The sequence below is a fragment of the Rhinopithecus bieti genome, unplaced genomic scaffold, assembly GCF_001698545.2.
Source record: "Rhinopithecus bieti isolate Rb0 unplaced genomic scaffold, ASM169854v2 scaffold_26131, whole genome shotgun sequence".
Classification (NCBI taxonomy): domain Eukaryota; kingdom Metazoa; phylum Chordata; class Mammalia; order Primates; family Cercopithecidae; genus Rhinopithecus; species Rhinopithecus bieti.
The window spans coordinates 1,457,287-1,465,796 of record NW_016812390.1 but is presented as its reverse complement, the minus strand read 5'-3'; positions in this window follow the sequence as shown (position 1 = coordinate 1,465,796).

Genomic DNA, 8,510 nt, shown 5'->3' with positions numbered 1-8,510 from the left:
GCCCGTCTCGGCCTCCCAAAGTGCTGGGATTACAGGCTTGAGCCACCGCGCCCGGCCAGCTGTCACTATTATTATCAAACAGAGTCTCACTCTGTCACCCAGGCCAAAGCACAGGGGCAGAATCATAGTTCACTGCAGCCTGGAACTCCTGGGTTCAAGCAATGTTCCCACCTCAGCCTCCCGAGTAGCTGGGACTACAAGTGTGCGCCACTGCACCCGATTAATTTTTGTATTTTTTTGTAGAGATGGTGTCTCACTATGTTACCCAGGCTGGTCTAGAACTCCTGGACTAAAGTGATCCTCCCACCTCAGCCTCCTGAGTAGCTGGGACTAAAGGTGCGCACCACTACACTCAGCTAATTTTTGTGTTTTTTGTAGAGATGATATTTATGTTGCCCAGGCTGGTCTAGAACTCCCGTCCTCAGGTGGTCCTCCTGCCTCAGCCTCCCAAAGCACTGGGATTACAGGTGTACGCCCCAGCACCTGGCTGTTATTATTGTCATTATTTTTTACCTCATGCACTCTCATCAGTGCAGCCCCTGCTCCAGCACACTCTTCAGCCCCTCCCCCACACCCATTTCAGGGACTTCCACAGGTATGAGCCATCTGCACTTTCAAACCACTTTTCTTCCATTTTAAAATTAGATGCGGCCAGGCGCGGTGGCTCATGCCTGTAATCCCAGCACTTTGGGAGGCCGAGGCGGGCAGATCACGAGGTCAGGAGATCGAGACCATCCTGGCTAACACGGTGAAACCCCGTCTCTACTAAAAATACAAAAAATTAGCCAGGCACGGTGGCGGGCGCCTGTAGTCTCAGCTACTCAGGAGACTGAGGCAGGAGAATGGTGTGAACCCGGGAGGCGGAGCTTGCAGTGAGCCGAGATCGCACCACTGCATTCCAGCCTGGGCGACAGAGCAAGATTCTGTCTCAAAAAAAAAAAAAAAAAAAATTACCGAGGCCCCGAAAGGTCAGGCAGTCACCACGGGAATCACTCATAGTGTTGGGAAGGACCACAGACTGCCCCCGGCTCAGGCACTGTCTGAGACACCCACCCAGCCGTGGTGTGGCCATAAGGGTGCTACAGTCACAGAGCAAGTGGGGTGGGGACACACACAAGTAGGGAGAGGCTGCCTGGCTCCACAGGTTGCCCCTTGCAGACCAACAGCTCTGGCCAAGCCATTTTCCCTAAGCCTCAGCATCCCTGTCATGGGGCCACGGGGAGGGCCAGATGTGAACAGGGGCAGCCCAGGGCCTGGCTCGCAAAGTTTGCTTCCTCCCCCTTCTCTTCTTTATTTCATTCACCACTCACCTAGTGAGCACCTACTGCATGCTGGCTTCTGAGCTGGGTACTTCAGACTCACAGAGGAATGGGATGGAGTCCCTGCCCCCATGAGGCTCTACATCCAGTAAGGGAGATACAAGCACATGCTTTTGTTCCAACAAAGTCAGAGGGGCTAATTCTGCCATGTTGGCGGGGACAACAGGAAGCTGCACCCACAGGCCTGGCCTTGGGGTCAGAACTGGAGGAAACCACCACTTATAGGGTGAAGAAGAGGACAGGAGAGGCACTCCAGGCAGGGGCAGCTGCCTGAGAAAGGCTCTGAGTAGGAAGAAGCAAGCCATCTGGCAGGGTAAGAAGGGAAGAAAGGTTACTGCAGCCAATCACAGGGCTTTGAGTATCAGAGGCATCAAAGTAAGGACTCCTGGGCTAAATCCAGCTCAAAAGGGAGTGCGTTTGACCCTTGGGGTTTTTTGTTTAGGTTGGTAGTTAACATTTTAAAATTGGGAGAGACAATATGTTAAACTCTAGACTTTTAGCTTCTCTACAAAAGTCAGAAACTCTGGTGATTGAACCAGGAACCCATAAGGCCCACATTCTCTGGTCCAACACTGTCCCCAGGCCCATCTCACTCCCTCACGTCACAAAGACCTGTTGAGCAGCTACTGTGCACCATGCAATATACTAATCACCGGGAATATAGTAGAGAGCAAAATAGACACAAGCACAGTCCTCACAGCACTTACTAGAGGGAGAGAAAGGTGATACACGAACACTTAACATAAAACCTAGCAGTGCAAAGGGCTGGCAGGAATAGGAAACTCACAGGACCAAAGGACTGCTATATTATGTGAGATGGTTAGGGAAGGCTTCTCTGAGGAGGGGACAGTTGTATAGATTTTTTTTTTTTTTTTTTTTTTTTAGACAGGATCTCACTCTGTCCCCAAGGCTGGAGTGCAGTGACACAATCATGCAGCCTCAACCTCCCAGGCCCAAGTAATCCTCTTACCTCAGCCTCCTGAGCAGCTGGGACTACAGGCACACGCCAACATACTCAGCTGATTTTTTAAATTTTTTTGTAGAAATGAGGTCTTGCCATGTTCCCCAGGCTGGTCTCAAACTCCTGAGCTCAAGCAATTCTACCTGCCTTGGCCTCCCAAGTGCTAGGATTTTAGGAGCAGCCACTGTGCCCAGCCAGTTGCATAGATCTAAATGAATTGAGTTAGTGAACCAGTGGAAGATCAATCCAGCAAAAGGAACAGCAAGTGCAAAGGCACTGGGGTCCCCTTCACTCACCTTTTGGGTGAAGGCATTTAAGTGTGAGACCTTACTGTAAATAATGGAGCATAATAAGCAATGTGTAGGCAGGTGAAAATCACCTTCCAGTATGTGTTTCAGATAAAACATCTCTGATAAGTGGTAGAAGAGACATGAGAAATAGGGAGCTGGGTGGAAGACATACGATAATTTTTTCCAATGGGGAAAAACTCCCCATTAGGATGGCAGGGAAGAGGCAGAGAAGGCTCATGCGTGGCATGCTAAAACCTGAGCCAAGGACAGAGAAGCCAAGAATGTGAGGGGGAATCCTCGTTTCCTTCCTCACCAACTGTGTCATCTGCCAACCCCTGAAAAGTGGAGGCAGGGCAGGGGGAAGAGAGACCGAGAAGGCTAAATCTTCTGCAGCCCTGAGGCTGTTTTTTGTGTGTGTTTGTTTTTTTTTTAATTATTTTCCAAGTCTACCCAGGCTGCTGCCTTCGAAAGCCAACTGCAAAGAAATCACTTTGATGGGTTTTGTGTTTCCCCACCACCTTTCTAAGCCAAATTACAGTGTAGATTCCTTGTCCTTTTACTCACAAAGCAAAATAAAGAGATGATTTTAAAGGAGAGGGTAAGAAAAACAAGTCTACAATCTATATCACTGTTCTCGGCTGGGGTGGGGGTTGGGGGGGGCAATTCTGCATGCTGACATCATGGTCCATGGCATGGGAAATGACTTCCGCCATTCAAAGCTTTATTTGCATTTTTTGGAGGTACAAGGAGACATTTAAAATCAGCTCCGGTGTTGACACTGCAGTTATTAAACCCAAACAAAAGATTCCTTCCAAAGTCTAACTAGTTCTCTGTAAATTTATCTGGGTCCCCACTACCTGATTTAAGGCAATGAGCAGATGTTTCACAGCAGGAAGTTCATTAGCTCCAGATGCCGCTTTGTTCAGGATGTGTGCATGCACCCACTCACTGGCAACCACACACAAACACAAACACGCACACACAAACACACACAGGACCTGGGGCAATGAACATTCATGGCCCCTCTTCCAGCATTTGGCATGACCGCATGGACCATTTGTAACCTCTGCCTGCGGTTATGACAGGGAAATGAGCAGCAGGAATGAGGAGCCAATCAAAAGCCGCCCTATCGTCTTCCTGTTGTCTCCTAGGTAACCAGCATAGGGACACATCAGCTAGCTGGGTACCACAGGGGGAGACACACACACACACAGCCATTCTCCCTTAGCAGTCCGTAACTGCAGAAACGCTGGATGTGTCTATCAGCACCCTGGACAGATCCCCCCCACCCTCCCCAAAGACTTCAAACCCTTTGGTTAACGTTGACAGCCTTATCTCCCACAGCTTTCTCACCTCCACCCCCTTCCTTACTCATGCCATTTCTCTGCCTGGGATGCCACTGCCTACTACCATCTCTATCACTTAAAACCTTGGTCATTTTCGGAGCTGGCCCAAGCTCTTGGTCTCCCAAGAGCTCCCTTGGAGCCCCTCCTTCAAGAGCTCCCATCACAATAAGATCCACACTCCTTTACATGGCAGTCAAGGCCCTACACTGATCTGACTGTTCATGATCTGGTTCCTCCAACCTTATCATTCTCTCCCTCAATTCTTTTTTCTATTCCTCCAACAGGTCAAACTGTCCTCCCCACACAACCCCCTGAAAACCAGGGCTTCTCTTTATATTTGCTGTTCCCTCCGCCTGCATTGCTTTTCCTTCTGCTCTTTGTGTGGCTGAGCCTTCTCACTCTTTAGTGCCAGCTCAAAGTCACCTTCCAGGGATGCCCCCCTGACCATCCTAGACCATCCTGTCTGTAGAAGCCCCCTCCCCCACGACTCTCTTCTACATCACCCTGTATTCCTGTGTTGTCTTCATATCATTGATGACTCTCTGAAACTCTCCCACTCACATTTATTTGCTCACTTGTTCTTTGTCTCCCCCTCTAGAATATAAACTCTGTTCCACAGGGTCTTTGTCTTGTTCACGGCTTTATCCCCCAATACCCAGAACAAGGCCCAGTAAATATTTGTTGCATGAATAAAAAGTTGTCTCCTTCTTGCTGCATCTATGTTTCCCCCATCTCTCTAATAAGAGGGTTGGATCTGATGACTTCTATAACACTTCTGGCTAACATTCCAAGGGTCTATTAGAGACAGAAAGGACCAGCATAAGGAGGGAAATTAATCAGGCCACACCACAGGAAGAATCTGCCGGTGGAAATCTGACCTTCTCAACTGGGTCGCAGCGCCTTCCTCCTCTGAGCAGTCTCCCTGATAGGAATTTGCTGCGGCCCTCAACTCCACACTCCCCAAGCACTGAGCACCTTGAACTTTTGTTATCTGAGGGATTGGGGGCAACTTGAGGCTAAGGACTGGCTTTTATTTTTCTGATTGTGTGCAGAGACCAGCTAGAGCCTGGGGAGGGGAAGTTGGAAAGGGGTCCTCTGGAAGCATTTGCTGCAATAAAAGAAAGAAAATGTCAAGGGGGAGGTTCATTGAAGCACAAGTCTCTCTCTCTCTCTCTCTCTCTCTCTCTCTCTCTCTCTCTCTCTCATCTCTATCTCTCTCGTGTGTGTGTGCGTGTCTGTCAGCTCCAGCTGGTCTCTGCACAATCAGAAAAATAAAAGCCAGTCCTTAGCCTCAAGTTATCCCCAATCCCTCAAAAACAAAAGTTCAAGGTGCCCAGTGCTTGGGAAGCATGGAGTCACACACACACGCAGTCACACACACACACAGACACACATACACACACAACTCAAAAACGTCATAAAGCAAGAATCACAAAGTATCCCAATCCCAGCAGCTACATATGTCTCTCTTCAAGGAAGATGACTGCTGTTTAAGATTCTAAACCCTGTGTGAGTGATTCTGACACGTGTGCTATGTAAGTCTGTGGTGTGTGTAACCACACTCTTGTCCAATCTCACTAGGCAAGAGTAGGCCATGAATTCAAGTAGCCACATGGTAGACACAAACCTACTGGATCCCCCCAAACCCTAGCACTGGAACATCTCAAGCTGGCCACTTGTGACTCAGAAATCCACCCTGAGCCCTGAGTTCTCCTCTGACCAACGTGCCCAACAATACATCGGATCATTTCTCCAAATCTGAAGTTAAATCAGATATAATAATCAAGAAAGGGAGAAGAGAATTGGCATTTCTTAAGCACCTATTATGTGTTGGGTCCTGTGCTAGGATATATGAGCATCAACTCTTTCTGACCACCCTGCAAGGCTGCCCCTCCAACTTCACAGATGAAAGAACTGAAGCTCAGAAAAATAAAGTAGTTTCCCCAAGGTCACATAGTAATCAGAGGGACTTAAGAAGGACATGAGTCTGGTTTTCAAGCCCACTCCTCTTTGTTGAGGCCTTAAATTATACAACCTGGTAGGCAGATGAGCTGGTCTTGTCCCAAACATCCCTCCCGCTGGCTGGGGCTCCTCTCCGAGAGATGCCGGGGGGATGGCCCTGTCCCTGTATCTATCCCTGTCACTCCTGGGCCTGGCTGACCTCTCCCCACAACCTCTTGTCAAGCAGGACTCACATCTCCAAACCTCTCATTTGAGACCTGGCCCACGGGGACTAATTTTCTTATGGCCCAGGGAAAGCCAGAGACTTTGCCTTTTTAAAATAGTAATTTCTTGCGGGCGTGGGTGGATACACCAGCCACCCTCTGATTTAGTGCGGAGCTCAAGGATCAATCCCAACTCAGATTTTCCAAGGAAAACTCAAATGTGGGGCACCTCCTGGCATTGAGGAAGGCATTGGCCTTCTCTCAAGAGATGTGTTCAGTGCTGGGCAAAGCCATTGTTGGTGTCACAAGACTCTCATGCCTCATACATGTCACACACGTGCCCTGTACACACCCACATGCATCTCAAACACGCCACCCACATGTCTCCATGCACTCTGCACACACCATCCACTTGCCTCACCTATCTCTCTCTCTCTCTCTCACACACACGCACACACGCGCGCGCGCACGCACACACACACACACACACACACACACACGAGGCGAGGGGAGTCAGGAGCAAGAGAGCTATAGCCTCACTCTCAGGACATTACAGCCCCCACTTCCAAGCCTGTTCTGGACTGTGTGCTTTGCCGGGGCCCCTCATTTCATCCTTCCTAGGTCCCCAACAGGACAGGTTGCCCCCTCACCCCTTTAAAAAGGCAGAAAGTGAGCCTGAGAGAGGCTTGTCCAAGATCACAGGGCATGCTCAGACGAAAGTTGGTGGTGGGCACCTGGCTCTGCGAGATTTCTTTCTTAATTAGCTCTGCTCCTTGGGGGCGGTTCCATTGAGTAGGGGCATTCCCCCAAGACACCGCGACCCTCCAAGACACCGCCCCCCTCCTTATTGGCAGCCCTTCTCCCCTGCCTCCTTCTTCAATCTCAGGGAAGGAAACCTAGGCACCCTCTCTACCCTGAGTTGCTGCTCCATCCGCACCAACTCAGGTCAGAGGAGGAGTGGAGGGTCTGTTCCCTCGCTGGGCACACCTATAGGCCCACCAGGGCCTGAGGCACTGGCTAAGGCTTAATGGCTGTCTAAGCAAGACCCTCCACGGGCTCTGCCTGCAGCCCCTCACAACCCAGGACCTCAGTGGGGCCGAGATGGCAGATCCTACTTGGCCCTGGGACAGGACAGGAGGGGCAGGGACCAGCTCTCTCCGTCTTCCTCCACCCTCCCCCAAGTCCCACACAGGAGCTCTGGGCCTGGGCTGGAAATAGGAACTTTCCCACTAGACTGAGAGAGGCCCAACCTGGGGGGCAGACTGGAAGAAGAGGGGGGCTGGAAACTACCAAAAGCTTGCGGGTCACATAGATTTTGGTTCCCGGGCAGCTCTACCACCTGCTGGCTGTGTGACCTTGGGCAAGGGGCTTTACCTCTTTGAGGGTCAGTGTCCTTACCTGTAAAGTGAAAGAAAAATAGCGCCCTCCTAAGGGGGTGATTGTGAAGGTCAAAGGTAGGGCGATGTGCACAGTCTGAGGGGCCTCTAAGTCAGCCATTATGCCCCCCAAAGTGAGCAGGGAGTGGGCAGCCACCACTGTGACCTCACCCTGCCCCTGACTCCCAGTTCTGGGAATTCTTCATTAGCACCAAATCCAAACTTTTCCTCAGCAGTGGCAGGACCCCGGCGCGGGTCCTCCTTCCTCCTCCCGTCCCCTCGCGGTCAGACAACAGGTACGCGGGGAGCAGCCCGGGCGGCCCCGCGCAGCGGTTGAGCCGCAGCGCTGCGGCAGGGGCAGGCCCGGGCAGGGGGGCAGTGCGGCTAGTCAGCCCCCTCCCCTGCCTCCTCGCAACTTTGAGTAACTGTGGACTCCGGTGTCGGCTTGGGGGTGGCCCCGGGCGTGCAAAGGAAAGTTGGGCGCGAGGGACCGCAGCCTCGGGGGCCAAAGGACCCCCACCGTGAGCGCGGGCACATCCCGACACCCGGCGGGCTGGCTGGAGGGAGCAGGTGAGGCACGTGGCCGCCTCGCCCAGCCAGGGCTCGCTCCAGGAACCCGACCCGCCGGCCGGGCCGGTGGGTGCCCCCTCGAGGGCTCACACCCTTCGCTCCAGCCCCCGGTGGGCGTCCTGCCCCGCGTCCCACACTCGCGCGCCCCGTGGGCCCCACTGCTGGCTTTCCCGGACCAAGCTCCGCTCCGCAGCGCACGTCCTGCGGTGATCCTCCAGGCTCCCCGCTTTGGGGCGCCCCCCTCCCGCTCTTCGGGTGCCGGCACCCGTCTTCCCCTCCCGCGGGGACCCTCCCCGGCGCCCCCCGCGTGTACGCCCCGGGCCAGCTCAGCTCTGGGTCCGCCCTCTGCACCCCGCGCCGCGCCCGCGCTCACCAGCCGGGCAGCGGCCGCGTCCTACCTTCGTCCGGCAGCCGCTGCAGGCAGAGCGCGAGGTTCCTCCGCCAGCCCCGCATCCCCGCGGCCGCCCTGCGGCCCGGCCCGGC